This window comes from Phocoena phocoena, chromosome 5 (genome assembly GCF_963924675.1).
Source record: "Phocoena phocoena chromosome 5, mPhoPho1.1, whole genome shotgun sequence".
Classification (NCBI taxonomy): domain Eukaryota; kingdom Metazoa; phylum Chordata; class Mammalia; order Artiodactyla; family Phocoenidae; genus Phocoena; species Phocoena phocoena.
In genome coordinates, this window is record NC_089223.1 from 106,391,865 (window position 1) to 106,408,632 (window position 16,768).

The following is a 16,768-nucleotide window of genomic DNA, read 5'->3' on the forward strand; positions in this document are numbered from 1 at the left end:
TACATCTTTATTAGAGTATAATTGGTTTACAATGGTGTGTTAGTTTCTGCTTTATAACAAAGTAAATCAGTTATACATATACATATGTTCCCATATCTCTTCCCTCTTGCGTCTCCCTCCCTCCCACCCTCCCTATCCCACCCCTCTAGGTGGTCAAAAAGCACCGAGCTGATCTCCCTGTGCTATGCGGCTGCTTCCCACTAGCTATCTATTTTACATTTGGTATTGTATATATGTCCATGCCACTCTCTTGCTTTGTCACAGCTTACCCTTACCCTTCCCCATATCCTCAAGTCCATTCTCTAGTAAGTCTGTGTCTTTATTCCTGTCTTACCCCTAGGTTCTTCATGACATTTTTTTTTCTTAAATTCCATATATATATGTTAGCATACGGTATTTGTCTTTCTCTTTCTGACTTACTTCACTTTGTATGACAGACTCTAGGTCCACCACCTCATTACAAATAGCTCAATTTCATTTCTTTTTATGGCTGAGTAATATTCCATTGTATATATGTGCCACATCTTCTTTATCCATTCATCCGATGATGGATACTTAGGTTGTTTCCATCTCTGGGGTATTGTAAATAGAGCTGCAATGAACATTTTGGTACATGACTCTTTTTGAATTATGGTTTTCTCAGGGTATATGCCCAGTAGTGAGATTGCTGGGTCATATGTTAGTTCTATTTGTAGTTTTTTTAAGGAACCTCCATACTGTTCTCCATAGTGGAGTATATCCTGCCACTTCCTTCTGGCCTGCAGAGTTTCTGCTGAAAAACCAGCTGATAACCTTATGGGGATTCCTTTGTATGTCATTTTTTGCTTCTCCCTTGCTACTTTTAATATTTTTTTCTTTGAATTTAATTTTTGTTAGTTTGATTAATATGTGTCTTCGTGTTTTTTGCCTATGGTTTATCCTGTATGTGTCTCTCTGTGCTTCCTGGACTTGGGTGACTATTTCCTGTCCCATGTTAGGGAAGTTTTCTACTATAATCTCTTCAAATATTTTCTCAGACTCTTTCTTGTCTCTTCCAATGTTACAGAATTAAATAAAACATGAAACATTTCTGAAATTTAAAAATACAATAATAATTTTAGCCCTAGCCAATAACATTTTAAGCAGAGGCATCAAATCGTGGCTGTACCCACATTTATTAAGACAAAGCATTGCTTAATACCAATTTATTTTTTTATTCAGTTATCCTTACATTTAGCAAAGTGATTTTATGCTTATTATCTGATAGGTATTATACACGGCACTGTAAGTGAGTGTGTGGTGGGGGATAAAACTGAGTACAAGTGAACCTTCCTTTCCCATATTAAACTTTTGAAAAACTTACGCTTTTCTAACTTGTTCTATTCCCGAAACATTTCAAAACAAATTTGGATTTGGATGAATAAACTGATAAACTAATCCTACAAAACATGCAAATCGGTATTCAACATTCTCACATTTAAGTTCTTGTATTTACATGTATGAATACATATGAAAGTAGGGGACTGACTCTAAAACAGAGTCTTACAACCATTGTCATTTTTTATCATCTATATACGAGAATGAATTTATATTCTCAGAATTGAAGTGCAAAAAATGTGTGAATAGGGCAATGGATGTTCAGTAATGATAATAGTAACAGCTAACACTTATATAATGTTTACCATGTGGCAGATACCCTTTAAGCACTTATCCATCTTAAACTATTATGTCCTTAAAACAATCGTATGAGGCAGGTGCTATTACTACTCCCATTTTACATGTGAGAAAATTAAAGAACACAGAGGTAAAGTAACTTGTGCAAAGTTATATAGCTAGGATATTGTGGGTTTGGGATTCAAAATCATGCAGTCTAGTGCAACTCACTTTCGGCCAGGATGACCAGAGAGAACTTCATAAAATTGGATGAGTCTAAACAAGGAAATAAAAACAGATTTCACTTAAAAATTTAAATTTTTGTATTTTGAAATAATTTTATGACTAACAGAAAAGTTGCAAAAATGTACAGGGAATTCCTCTATACCCTTCATTCAGTTTCTACTAATGTTAACATTTTCTATAACCATAGCACAGTTACCAAAGCAAGGAAATGAACATTGGTACAATACTACTAACTATTGCATATATATATATATATATATATATATATATATATATATATTTTATAGACAGAGCCCTGACTTAAATTTTATGAATTGTCCCAATAACATCATTTTCTCGTCCAGAATCCAATCCAGGCTCCCACTCTGCATTTAATTGTAATATTTATTTAGTCTCTTCCAAACTGTGAAAGTTCCTCTGTCTTTGTCTTTTGTGACCTTGGCACTTTTTATGAGTAATTTAGGTTAGTTATTTTGTAGAATGTTTTTCAATTTAGGTTTGCCTGATGTTTTCTCAGTATTAGTTCTTTTTAACTTTTTTAAAAAATTTATACAATTTTTAAAGGTTACTTTCCATTTACAATTATTACAAAACACTGGCTATATTTCCTATGTTGTACAATATATCCTTGAGCCTATCTTACACTGAAGAGTTTGTACCTCCCACTCCCCCACCCCTATATTGTCTCTCCCCACCTCCCACCTGGTAACCATTAGTTTGTTCCCTATATCTGTGAGTATGCTTCTTTTATGTTATACTCAGTAATTTGTTGTATTTTTTAGATTCCACATATAAGTGATATCATACAGTATTTGTCTCTCTCTCTGACTTATTTCACTTAGCATAATGCCTTCTAAGTCCATCCATGCTACTGCAAAGGGCAAAATTTCATTCTTTTTTATGGCCGAGTAGTATTCCATTGTATATATGTACCACAACTTCTTTACACATTTGTCTGTTGATGGAGACTTAGGTTGTTTCCATATCTTGGCAATTGTAAATAATGTTGCTATGAACATTTTTCAGATATATACCCAGGAATAGAATTGCTGGATCATATGGTAGTTCTGGTTTTCGTTTTTTGAGAAAGACCATACTGTTTTCCACAGTGGCTGCACCAGTTTTCATCCCCACAAGAGTATATTTTCTCCGCATCCTCACTGATACTTGTTATTTGTGATCTTTTTGATGATAACCATTAATTTTTTAAAAAAAATTTTGATGAATATTTTTTTATTAGAATGAGACAGAGTTCAGCATCAAGTCTTTTTTAAAAATTTTATTTAGTTTTGGCTTTGTTGGGTCTTTGTTGCTGCACGCGGGCTTTCTCTAGTTGTGGCGAGCGGGGGCTACTCTTCATTGCAGTGCGTGGGCTTCTCATTGCGGTGGCTTCTCTTGTTGTGGAGCATTGGTTCTAGGTGCGTGGGCTTCAGTAGTTGTGACACGTGGGCTCAGTAGTTGTGGCTCACAGGCTCTAGAGCACAGGCTCAGTAGTTGTGGTGCATGGGCTTATTTGCTCCACAGCAGGTGGGATCTTCCCAGACCAGGTATTGAACCCATGTACCCTGCACTGGCAGGTGGATTCTTAACCACTGTGCCAATGATAACCATTCTTAAAGGTATGAGGTGATGTCTCATTGTGGTTTTGATTTGTGTTTCCCTGGTGATTAGTGATGTTGAGCATCTTTTTATGTGCCTGTTGGCCATCTGTGTTTCCTCTTTGGAAAAAGATCCATTCAGTTCTTCTGCCCATTTTTTAATCGAGTTGTTTGTTTTTGTTTTTGATGTTGAGTTGTATGAGCTGTTTATATATTTTGGATATTAATCCTTTATTGGTCCTATCATTTGCAAATATTTTCTCCCATTCAGTAGGTTTTTTCATTTTGTTGATGATTTCTTTTGCTGTACAAAAGCTTTTATGTTTAATTAGGTCCCATTTGTTTATTTTTGCTTCATCTCTCTCCTGGTTCCATTTCCTGCATTTTGTATCTCACCCTTTGTCTTTACTGGTCTCTCAATGAGCAGTTTCTCCAGAACGTTCTTTCTCAGGTAGGGTGGTAAATTTTTTGAGACCCTGTGTACCTTAAAATCATATAGTTGTCTAGTAGCCTGAAGGTAGGCAGATGATCTAGGGATGTAACTGCTTCTCAAACAACTTTGACTCCAGATTTACATTTATGTCTTGAATCCATTTTGAGTTTATTTTTTCATGTGGTGTTAGAGAATGTTCTTTATCTTCTTAATGATTGATATCAATTTTGAGCACTTGTTAAAGGTAGTGTTTACCAGTTTTTTTCAAAGTGAAATTTCTTTTTTTTCCCTCTCAAAAGATACTTTCTAATGGAGACACACTTTGAGACTGCAAGTATCCTGGTTTTCACTATAATTTTGCTCACTAATTTTGGCATTCATTTATTGTCTGCCTGCAACCATTATTTTATTTGTTTGTTTATTTGTTTATTGAATATATCAATAGGTGATGTGAAAGATTATGTTAGTTTCAGGTGTACTACCTAGTGATTTGACATTTGCATATATTATGAATGTGATCACCACAATAAGTCTAGTAACAATTTGTCCCCATACAAAGTTATTACGATATTACTGACTATATTCCTTATGCTGTGTAGTACATCCCCGTGGCTTATTTAACTAATAACTGGAGGTTTGTACTTCTTAATCCCTTACACCTACTTCACCTGTCCCCCAACTCCCTGCCCTCTGGCAACCACTCATTTTTTCTCTGTACCTATGAGGCTGTTTTCATTTTGTTTTGTTTGTTTCTTGTTTTTTAGATTCCACATAAAAGTGAGATCATATGGTATTTATCTTTCTCTGTCTGACTTATTTCACTTAGCACAAATCTTTCTAGATCCATCCCTGCTGCTGCTGCAAGTGACAAGATTTCACTTATTTTTTATGACTGAATAATATTCAATTGCATATATATTCCACATCTTCTTTTTCCATTCCTCTATCATTGGCCACTTAGGTTGTTTCCATATCTTAGCTATTGTAAATAGCTACAATGGACATTGATGTGCATATATCTTTTATAATTAGTGTTATTGTTTTCTTCAGGTAAATATCTAGAAGTGAAATTGCTGAATCACATGGCAGTTCTATTTTTAATTTCTGAGGAACCTCCATAGTCTTTTCCATAATGGCTTCACCAACCTACAGTCCCACTAACAATGCACAAGAGTTCCCACTTCTCAACATCCTTGCCAACTCTTGTTATTTGTGTCTTTTAGCCACTCTGAGAGGTGTGAGGTGGTATCTCATTGTGGTTTTGCTTTGCATTTCCCTGATGATCTGTAATATTGAGCATCTTTTTCTGTGTCTGTTAGCCATCTGTATGTCTCCTTTGGAAAAATTGTCTATTTAGGTCCTCTGCACTTTTTAAAATTAGATTGATGTTGCATTGTATGAGTTCTTTGTATATTTTGGATATTAACCCTTATCAGATATATTATTTGCAAATAGCTTTTCTCATTCAATTGGTTGCCTTTTCATTTTGTTGATGGCTTCAATCACTGTGCAAAACCTTTTAGTTTGATATAGCCTTGTTGCTGATAGTTGCTTTTGTTTCCCTTGCCTGAAGGGACAGATCAAAAAAATTATTGCTAAGACCAGCATCACAGAGTGTACTGCCTATGTGTTCTTCTAGAAGCTTTATTGTTTCAGGTCTTACATTTAAGTCTTTAATCCATTTGGAGTTGATTTTTGTATATGGTATGAGAGAAGAGTCCAGTTTGATACATTTCCATGTACTGTCCAGTTTTCCCAACTCCATCTATTGAAGGCACTGTGTTTTCCCCACCCATTGTATATTCTTGCCTCCTTTGTCATAATCACTTGACTCACAAGTGTGGGTTCATTTCTGGGCTCTCTATTCTGTTCCATTGGCCTATATGTCAGCTTCTATTTTTCCCATTTTTTATTTCTTATGTACCCAGTATCTAGTGTAGTGTTTGGCACATACAATATGCTTAATAAATTCTGAACTGGAATGATTACATTAAGCTTCAGGTATAAGTATAGGAGAGATTACAGGAACATAGGAACTATATATAGAAATATATTGATTTGATTTTTGTGTATTTAATAGCTTTAATAGCACTGATTACAAACTCAGTGCTGCATACTTTTTGGTATTAATTGAATCCAGCCAAATCAGAGGCATTTTGATTCACAACTTAGCTTTACTTCCCATTCTTCTGTCTCAAAAAGTTGAAATTGTGAAAGTTGTAACCAACCTCAAAAGCCTATACAACTTAATATTCAGTCATTCATTAACCCCTTTCATTCATAGACACTTATTGAGCATCCACCCTCATCCAGGCACTGAGGATACGAGGACAGACATGGCTCTACTCTCAGTGTGTCACACTATCTTGATTACTGTAGCTTTGTAGTATAGTTTGAAATCAGGGAGCATGATACCTCCAGCTTTGTTATTTTTGTTTTGTTTTTTTCTTTTTGGGATCTTCTGTGTTTCCATACAGATTTTAGAATTATTTGTTCTAGTGTTGTGAAAATGCCAAGGATATTTTGATAAGGATTGCTATGAATTTGTAAATTGCCTTGGGTAGTATGTTCATTTTAGCAGTATTAATTCTTCTAATCCACACGAATGGTATATCTTTCCATTTGCTTGTATCATCTGCAATTTCTTTCATCAGTGTCTTATAGTTTTCAATGTTTTCCTTGGTTAAGTTTCTACATATTTTATTCTTTTTGATTCAATCGTAATGGGATTGTTTTCTTGATTTCTCTCTGATAGTTCATTATTAATGGATAAATTTACAACAGATTATAGCCATTAATTTTGTACCTTGCAACCTTACTGAGTTATTAGTTGTGATAGTGTTTTTGGTGGCATGCTTCGGATTTTCTATGTATAGTATTATGTCACCTGAAACAGTGACAGTTTTACTTCTTCCTTTCCAATTTGGATTCCTTTTATTTATTTATTTTCTTGTTGATTGTTGTGGCTAGGGCTTCAAATACTATGTTGAATAAAAGTGGCAAGAGTGGACCTCCTGGGCTTCCCTGGTGGCGCAGTTGTTGAGAGTCTGCCTGCCGATGCAGGGAACACGGGTTCGTGCCCTGGTCCGGGAGGATCCCACATGCCGTGGAGCGGCTGGGCCCATGAGCCATGGCCGCTGAGCCTGTGCGTCTGGAGCCTGTGCTCCGCAACAGAAGAGGCCACAGCAATGAGAGGCCCACGTACCGCAAAAAAAAAAAAAAAAAAAAAAAAGAGTGGACATCCTTGTCTTATTCCTGATCTTAGATGAAATCTTTTCAGATTTTCACTGTTGAATATGTTGTTGACTGTTGGTTTGTTATATATGGTCTTATTGACTTTTTTTGATCATAAATGGATTTTCATCAAATGCTTCTTCTACATCTATTCAGATGGTCATACGATTTTGTTAATGTGATGTATCATATTGATTGATTTGCAGATATTGAAACATCCTTGCACCTCTGGGATAAATCCCACATGATCATGGTGTATGATCCTTTTAATGTATTGTTGAGCTCAGTTTGCCAACATTTTGGTAAGGAATTTTGGATCTATGCTCATCATGGATGTTGGCCTGTAATTTTGTGTGTGTGGTGTATCTTTTTATGGTTTTGGTATCAGGGTGATCTTGGAATCATAGAATGAGTTTGGAAGCATTTCTTCCTCTGCAATTTTTTGGAATAGTTTAAGAAGAGTAGGTGTTAACTCTTCTTTAAACGTTTGGTAGAATTCACCTGTGAAGCCATCTGGTCTTGGACTTCTGTTTACTGAGAGTTTTTAAGTTACTGATTCGATTTAATTACTAGTAATCAGTCTGTTTGTATATTCTATTTCTTCCTGATTTAGTCTTCGGAGATTGTACATTTCTAATAATTTATCCATTTCTAGGTTGTTCACTTTATTGGCTATAGTTGTTTATAGTAATCTCTTATGATTCTTTGTATTTCTGAGGTATCACTTGTAACTTCTTTTTCATTTATGATTTTATTGATTTGAGCACTCTCTCTTTTTTTCTTGATCAGACTGTCTAAATGTTTATCAACATTTTTTTCAATGAATCAACTCAGTTTTATTGATTTTTTTTCTTTTTTTGTCTCTATTTTATTTATTTCTGCCCTGATCTTTATTATTTCTTTTCTTCTACTAACTTTGGGTTTTGTTTGTTCTTTTCCTGGTTCCTTTAAGTGTAAGTTTAGATTGTTTATTTGAGATTTTTCTTGTTTCCTAAGGTAGGCTTGTATCACTATAAATTTTCCTCTTAGAAATGCTTCTGTTTTGTCTCATAGATTTTGGATAATTTTGTTTCCATTCTAAATTGTCCCCAGGTATTTTTAAATTTCTTTGTTGTCCTGTTGGTTGTTTAGTAGCATGTTGTTTAGACTCCATGTGTTTGTGTTTTTTGCAGTTTTTTTTCATGAATTGATTTCGAGTGTCATACTGTTGTGGTCAGAAAAGATGCCTGATATGATTTCAGTTTTCTTAAATTTATTGAGATATGTTTTGTGGCCTAGCATGTGATCTATCCTGGAGAACGTTCCATGTGCACTTGAAAGAATGATTTTCTGCTATTTTTGAATAAAATGTTCTGTAAATATCTATTAATCTTATCTAATCTAAAGTGCCATTTAAAATCAGTGTTTTCTTATTGATTTTCTGTCTGGATGATCTGTTAACTGATGGAAGTGTGGTATTAAACTTCCCTATTTTTATTGTGTTATCGTCAATTTTTCCCTTTATCTTTGTTAATATTTGCTTTATGCACTTAGGTGTTCTTATGGTGGGCTCATATATATTAACAATTGCTATATCTTTTTGTTGGATTTATTGCTTTGTCATTATGTAATGTCCTCCTTTGTCTCTTGTTACACTCTTTGTTTTAAAGTCTATTTTTTCTGATATGAGTATTCCTACCCCCGTCTTTATTTTCATTTCCATCTGCATGGGATACCTTTTTTTCATCCCCTCAATTTCAGTCTGTTTGTCTTTAGATCTGAAGAGTCTTGTGTAAGCAGCATATATATGGGTCTTTTTTTTTTTTAATCTATTCAGCCACTGTATGTCTTTTGATAGGAGGATTTAGTCCATTTACATTTAAAATAATTATTGATAAGTATGTTTTCTGATTGTTTTTGTAGTTGTTTTTTTTCTTTCTTTCTTTTTTCTCTTTTTTTGTGATTTGATGACTTTCTCAGTGTTATGTTTGGATTCCTTTTTCTTTTTGTCTGTGTATCTATTTTAAGCTTGCAGTTTGTAGTTCCAATGAGGTTTTATATATAGAAACCTATACACTCTTAAGTTCAAATGCATTCCAACATCCCAATATTTTTACCCCACACATACATTTGATGTTTTTGATGTCATAATTTGCATCTTTTTGTTTATTGTATTCCTTAACTACTTACTATGCATATAGATGATTTTACTACTTTGTCTTTTTACCTTCTTACTAGTTTTATTTATTTATTTATTTTTTTATAAATTTATTTATTCATTTATTTATTTTTGGCTGTGTTGGGTCTTCGTTTCTGTGCGAGGGCTTTCTCTAGTTGTGACAAGCGGGGGCCACTCTTCATCGTGGTGCACGGGCCTCTCACTGTCGTGGCCTCTCTTGCTGCGGAGCACAGGCTCCAGATGCACAGAGCTCAGTATTTGTGGCTCACGGGCCCAGCTGCTCCGTGACACGTGGGATCTTCCCAGACCAGGGCTTGAACCCGTGTCCCCTGCATTGGCAGGCAGACTCTCAACCACTGCGCCACCAAGGAAGCCCTCTTACTAGTTTTATGAGTGATTATTCTACCACCTTTACTGTATGGTTGTATGGCTGTCTATGGTTGTCAGTGACCTTTTTCCTTTCATAGTTTTCATATTTCTAGTTGTGGCCTTTTCTTTTTCACTTAGATAAGTCCCTTTATTTCTTATAAGGCTAGTTTAGTGATGCTGAACTTCTTAAGCTTTTGCTTGTCTGTAAAACTCTTTATCTCTCCTTAAAATCTGAATGATAACCTTGCTGGGTAGAGTATTCTTGGTTGTAACTTTTTTCCTTTCATCACTTTGAATATATTGTGCCACTCCGTTCTGGCCTGCAAAATTTCTCTTGAAAGTTTGCTGAAAGTCTTATGGGAATTCCCTTGTATGTAACTACTGGTTTTTCTCTTGCTGCTTTTAAGGGTCTCTCTTTATCTTTAATTTTTGCCATTTAAATTGTAATGTGTCTTGGTGTAGACCTCTTTGGGTTCATTTTGTTTGGGATTGTCTGTGCTATCTGGATCTTGATGTCTGTTTCCTTCCCCAGGTTAAGAGAAGATTTTTGCTATTATTTCTTCAAATAAGTTCTCTGCTTCTTTCTCTTTTCTCCTTCTGGAACCCCTATAATGCAGGTATTAGTATGCTTAATGTTGTCTCTGATGCCTCTTAAACTATCCTGATTTCGTTTCATTCTTTTTTCTTTTTTCTGTTCAGTTTGAATTATTTCCACTACTTTATCTTCCAGATCACTGATTCATTCCTCTGTCTCATCTAATCTACTGTTGATTTCTTCTAGTAAAATTTTTATTTCAGTTATTGTATTCATCAGCTCTGTTTAGTTCTTCCTTATATTTTCTAACTTGTGGTGGAAATTCTCACTGTGTTCATCCATTCTTCTCCCAAGTTCATTGAGCATCTGTATGATCATTACCTTAACTCTTTATTGGATAGATTGCCTAGCTTCGCTTTGTTTAGTTCTTTTTCTAAGATTTTGTCTTGTTCCTTCATTTGTAATATATTCCTCTGTCTTCCCACTTTTTCCAATGCTCTGTGTTTATTTCAGTGTATTAGGTAGGTCAGCTATGTTTCCCAGTCTTAGAGAAGTGGTCTTATGTAGGAGATGTCATATAGGGTCCAGCAGCATGCTCCCCTCTTGTCATCAGAGCTATGTGCTCTAGGGATACCCACTATGTGGGCTGCATGCCCCCTTCTATTATGGCTGGGCATGCTGTGGATATGCTTGTAGGTGTGACTGGTTTCTAGCCTGGCTGGCTACAAGGTCCTGTCTAATGGGGTGACTGTAGGCCCACTGGAGGGTGGGGTATTTTCCTGAGCAGTTGGCTGTGTGGCCAAGAGGAGTATGGGAGTGTTGCCTACTGCTGGTATGCAGGGCCGTGTTCCCCTGAGGCTGGCTGCATAGCCCAGGGCATGTGGGACTACTGATGGGCCAGGTCCCTACACAGCTGGCTACCTGCAACAATTATTCATGTGGTGTTTACTTTATAGTGAATAGTAAGGAATAGCTATTTCTTTTGCTCTTTTAAAAATTTATTTAATTATTCATGTTAATATGCATTATAATCTAATACTATCAGTATTTGCTCTGTTGCTCCAATTGTTCCAGCTTTGGCTATTGGTAGTTCATGTGTATTTTTACATGTCTCCATCATTTTTTTTAGCTCTTCAGTCTTTTGATAGAAGGAAATCAAAACAGTAATTTAATAAGATCAGCCTGGAATATAACAGTGAAGAAAATTCTTTTTATATTTTTAATCATTGCATAGCAAATAAAACTTAAAAAATAGTTTTCTCACAAATAACAATATGAATAAAATTGTTATTTTTCAGTTATAATTAAATATTTTTCATACCTCAATGCTGATTTCTATCTTACCTAACTCCAAGGTTTACTTATGCCCCAAACTAATACTGGGTTGGCTAGTATTCCCGAAATGGGGGAAAATAAGTCATAGAAAAATTTCTGACTTATAGATACATTGTGTGCTGCTTTCTTGCCTTAGTCCAGCTATTCCACTGAAGCTCAATATGTATCACCAAAATTCACTTTATGTAAATTATAGGCCATGAACAGGGAGCACCTTCAGCCCCATCAAACCATAAGTCGGAAATTTTAAATTTAGTTAGCAAACATTTACTGAGTGCTTCCGAGTACTAGGCATTGTGCCAGGCACTGTTCATTAATAAAGGATATATTTGAAAGAAGTTAGTTAGGAAATAATATTTGCTTTTTAAAAAAAGGAGTGATAAACAATGGATCTATGGGAAAATGAACAATAAGTAACTATCTTTTGTTAAGGGGCTCATAAACATAGAGAAGAAAGTGCATGATATAATATATTATTAAAAATACATCATACTGTATACATATTTGAAATGACATGATGTAGTAGAAATACTGACAAAGAGCTGTGAAAATCACAGAAGAGGGAGCAACTAATTCTACCTGTGAAGAAGATAAGTGGTGTGAGAGAAAGCTTTGGGGTTCAAGAGACATTCTGTTTTGATGAAAGCCTGCTTTCGGTTTTATGGTTTGTTGGATTCGCTGACAAAATAACCACTCATTTCACACAAATAAACAGCTTTAGTCAACTCTTTAATGAAAGATGATTTAACTTAATTTTAATATACAGTCATCAGAAGGAAAGGAATAAGAATATCAGAGGAAAATAACAGGGTATACATCACCGAGTTGGGCCGACACCTACTTCCATTTATAATTCCAGGCCGCAAATTGATATCATCAGTTTGTGTGCAAAAATGCAGCTCTGTACTCACTTTAACAGTGCTGCTGATTTCAACATGTGAGTCACAAGATTTTCCAGACCCTGAGGGACTGGCAGGTCCCCAGGGCTCAAGAAATTCCAAGACCCACTCCCTTTGTTATCGTACATGCCGCTTGACTTCTAGCAGCAGTTGTTAGGTGTGCGAGCAAGTGCACAGTCCAGGCAGGATCCCAGGTTGGGCAGAGGCCTCCTTCTGCCTCTGAAGCCTGAAAAAGACTACTTTGCTAGTTTTTCCAAAATTCAGCCTCTAGGATTGTTTAGGCTGAAGAGCATAAGAATAAGGCAATATAACATGAGAAGTTTTTTGAATACGGTAAGACAGGTAACAATTCCAAACAGTCAGTAAAAAGAGTACAATCAATAGTACAGGCAATGGAAAAAGATTGGAGATTGGTTCAGGATGGTGGAGTAGAAGGACGTGCTCTCACTCCCACTTGCGGGAGCACCGGGATCACAACTAACTGCAGAGCAATCATCAACAGAAAGACACTGGAAATCACCAAAAAGATAACCCACATCCAAAGACAAAGGAGAAACCACAGTGAGACAGTAAGAGGGACGCAATCAAAGTAAAATCAAATCCCATAACTGCTGGGTGGGCGACTCACAAACTGGAGAACACTTATATACCACAAAAGTCCACCCACTGGAGTGAAGGTTCTGAGCCCCACGTAAGGCTTCCCAACCTGGGGTCCGGCAATGGGAGTAGGAATTCCTAGGGAATCAGACTTTGAAGGCTAGCGGGATTTGACTACAGGACTTTGACAGGACTGGGGGAAACAGAGACTCCAATCTTGGAGGGCACACACAAAGTAGTGTGAGCATCGGGACCCAGAGGAAGGAGCAGTGACCCCATAGCAGACTGAACCAGACCTACCTGCTAGTGTTATAGGGTCTCCTGCAGAGGCAGGAGGTGGGTGTGGCTCACCATGAGGACAAGGACACTGGCATCGGAAGTTCTGAGAAGTACTCCTTGGCATGAGCCCTCCCAGAGTCAGCCATTAGCCCCACCGAAGAGCCTGGGTAGGCTCCAGTGTTCGGTCACCTGAGGCCAAACAACCAACCTGGAGGGAACTGAGCCCCACCCATCAGCAGACAAGTGGATTAAAGTTTTACTGAGCTCTGCTCACCAGAGCGACAGCCACCTCTACCCACCACCAGTCCCTCCCATCAGGAAACTTACACAAGCCTCTTAGATAGCCTCATCCACCAGAGGGCAGATAGCAGAAGCAAGAAGAACTACAGTCCTACAGCCCGTGGAACAAAAACCACCTTCACAGAAATATAGACAAGATGAATGGCAGAGGGGTATGGACCAGATGAAGGAACAAGATAAAACCCCAGAAAAACAACTAAATGAAGTGGAGATAGGCAACCTTCCAGAAAAAGAATTCAGAATAATGATAGTGAAGATGATCCAGGACCTCAGAAAAAGAATGGAGGCAAAGATCGAGAAGATGCAAGATATGTTTAACAAAGACCTAGAAGAATTAAAGAACAAACAAACAGAGATGAACAATACAATAACTGAAATGAAAACTACACTAGAAGGAATCAATAGCAGAATAACTGAGGCAGAAGAGCAGATAAGTGACCTGGAAGGCAGAATGGTGGAATTCACTGCTGCGGAACAGAATAAAGAAAAAAGAACGAAAAGAAATGAAAACAGTCTAAGAGACCTCTGGACAACATTAAACACAACAACATTGGCATTATAGGGGTCCCAGAAGGAGAAGAGAGAGAGAAAGGACCTGAGAAAATATTTGAAGAGATTATAGTCGAAAACTTCTCTAACATGGGAAAGGAAATAGCCACCCAAGTCCAGGAAGTGCTGAGAGTCCCATACAGGATAAACCCAAGGAGAGACACATAGTAATCAAATTGGCAAAAATTAAAGCCAAAGAAAAATTATTGAAAGCAGCAAAGGAAAAATGACAAATAACATACAAGGGAACTCCCATAAGGTTAACAGCTGATTTCTCAGGAGAAACACTACAAGCCAGAGGGGAGTGGCATGATACTTAAAGTGATGAAAGGGAAGAACCTACAACCAAGATTACTCTACTCAGCAAGGATCTCATTCAGAGTCGATGGAGAAATCAAAAGCTTTACAGATAAGCAAAAGGTAAGAGAATTCAGCACCACCAAACCAGCTCTACAACAAATACTAAAGGAATTTATCTAAGTGGGAAACACAAGAGAAGAAAAGGACCTAGAAAAACAAACCCAAAACAATTAAGAAAATAGTAATAGGAACATACATATGAAAAATTACCTTAACATGAATGGATTAAATGCTCCAACCAAAAGACACAGGCTCACTGAATGGATACAAAAACAAGACCCATCTATATGCTGTCTACAAGAGACCCACTTCAGAACTAGGGACATATATAGACTGAAAGTGAGGGGATGGAATAAGATATTCCATGCAAAAGGAAATCAAAAGAAAGCTGGAGTAGCAATACTCATATCAGATAAAATAAACTTTAAAATAAAGAATGTTACAAGAGGCAAGGAAGTATACTACATAATGATCAAGGAATCAATCCAAGAAGAAGATATAACAATTATATATATTTATGCACCCAACATAGGAGCACCTCAATATATAAGGCAATTGCTAAGAGCTATAAAAGAGGAAATCGACAGTAACACAGTAATAGTGCGTGAATTTAACACCTCACTTACATCAATGGACAGATCATCCAAACAGAAAATTAATAAGGAAACACAAGCTTTAAATGACACAATAGACCAGATAGATTTAATTGATTTTTATAGGACATTCTATCCAAAAACAGCAGATTACACTTTCTTCTCAAGTGTGCACGGAACATTCTCCAGGATAGATCACATCTTGGGTCACAAATCAAGCCTCAGTAAATTTAAGAAAATTGAAATCATATCGAGCATCTTTTCTGACCACAACACTATGAAATTAGAAATCAATTACAGGGAAAAAACGTAAAAAACACAAACACATGGAGGCTAAACAATACATTACTAAATAACCAAGAGATCACTGAAGAAATCAAAGAGGAAATCAAAAAATACCTAGAGACAAATGACAATGAAAACACGATGATCCAAAACCTATGGGATGCAGCAAAATCAGTTCTAAGAGGGAAGTTTATAGCAGTACAAGCCTACCTCACAAAACAAGCAGAATCTCAAACAATCTAACCTTACACCTAAAGGAGCTAGATAAAGAAGAACAAACAAAACCCAAAGTTAGCAAAAGGAAAGAAGTCATAAAGATGAGAGCAGAAATAAATGAAATAGAAATAAACAATTACAAAGATCAATAAAACTAAAAGCTGGTTCTTTGAGAAGAGAAACAAAATTGATAAACCATTAGCCAGACTCATCAAGAAAAAGAGGGAGAGGACTTAATAAAATTAGCAATGAAAAAGGAGAAGTTACAACAGACACTGCAGAAATACAAAGCATCCTAAAAGACTACTACAAGGAACTCTATGCCAATAAAATGGACAGCCTGGAAGAAATGGAAAAATTCTTAGAAAGGTATGACTTTTAATGTGTGAACCAGGAAGCAATAGGAAATATGAACAGACCAATCACAAGTAATGAAATTGAAACTGTGATTAAAAATCTTCCAACAGGGCTTCCCTGGTGGCCTAGTGGTTGAGAGTCTGCCTGCCGATGCAGGGGACGCGGGTTCGTGCCCCGGTCTGGGAGGATCCCACATGCCGCGGAGCAGCTGGGCCTGTGAGCCATGGCTACTGAGCCTGCGCGACCGTAGCCTGTGCTCCGCAACGGGAGAGGCCACAACAGTGATAGGCCCGTGTACCACACACACACAACAAAAACAAAAAAACAATCTTCCAACAAACAAAAGTCCAGGACCAGATGGCTTCACCGCTAAATTCTATCAAACATTTAGAGAAGAGCTAACACCCATCCTTCTCAAACTCTTCCAAAAATTGCAGAGGAAGGAACATTCCCAAACTCATTCTATGAGGCCACCATCACCCTGATACCAAAACCAGAAAAGATACTACACAAACAAAAATTACAGACCAATATCACTGATGAATATAGATGCAAAATTCCTCAACAAAATACTAACAAACAGAATCCAACAACACATTAAAAGTATCATAAACCATGATCAAGTGGGATTTATCCCAGGGATGCAAGGATTCTTCATAATATGTAAATCAATCAATGTGATACACCATATTAACAAATTGAAGAATAAAAACCATATGATCATCTCAATATATGCAGAAAAAGCTTTTGACAAAATTCAACACCCATTTATGATAAAAACTCTCCAGAAAGT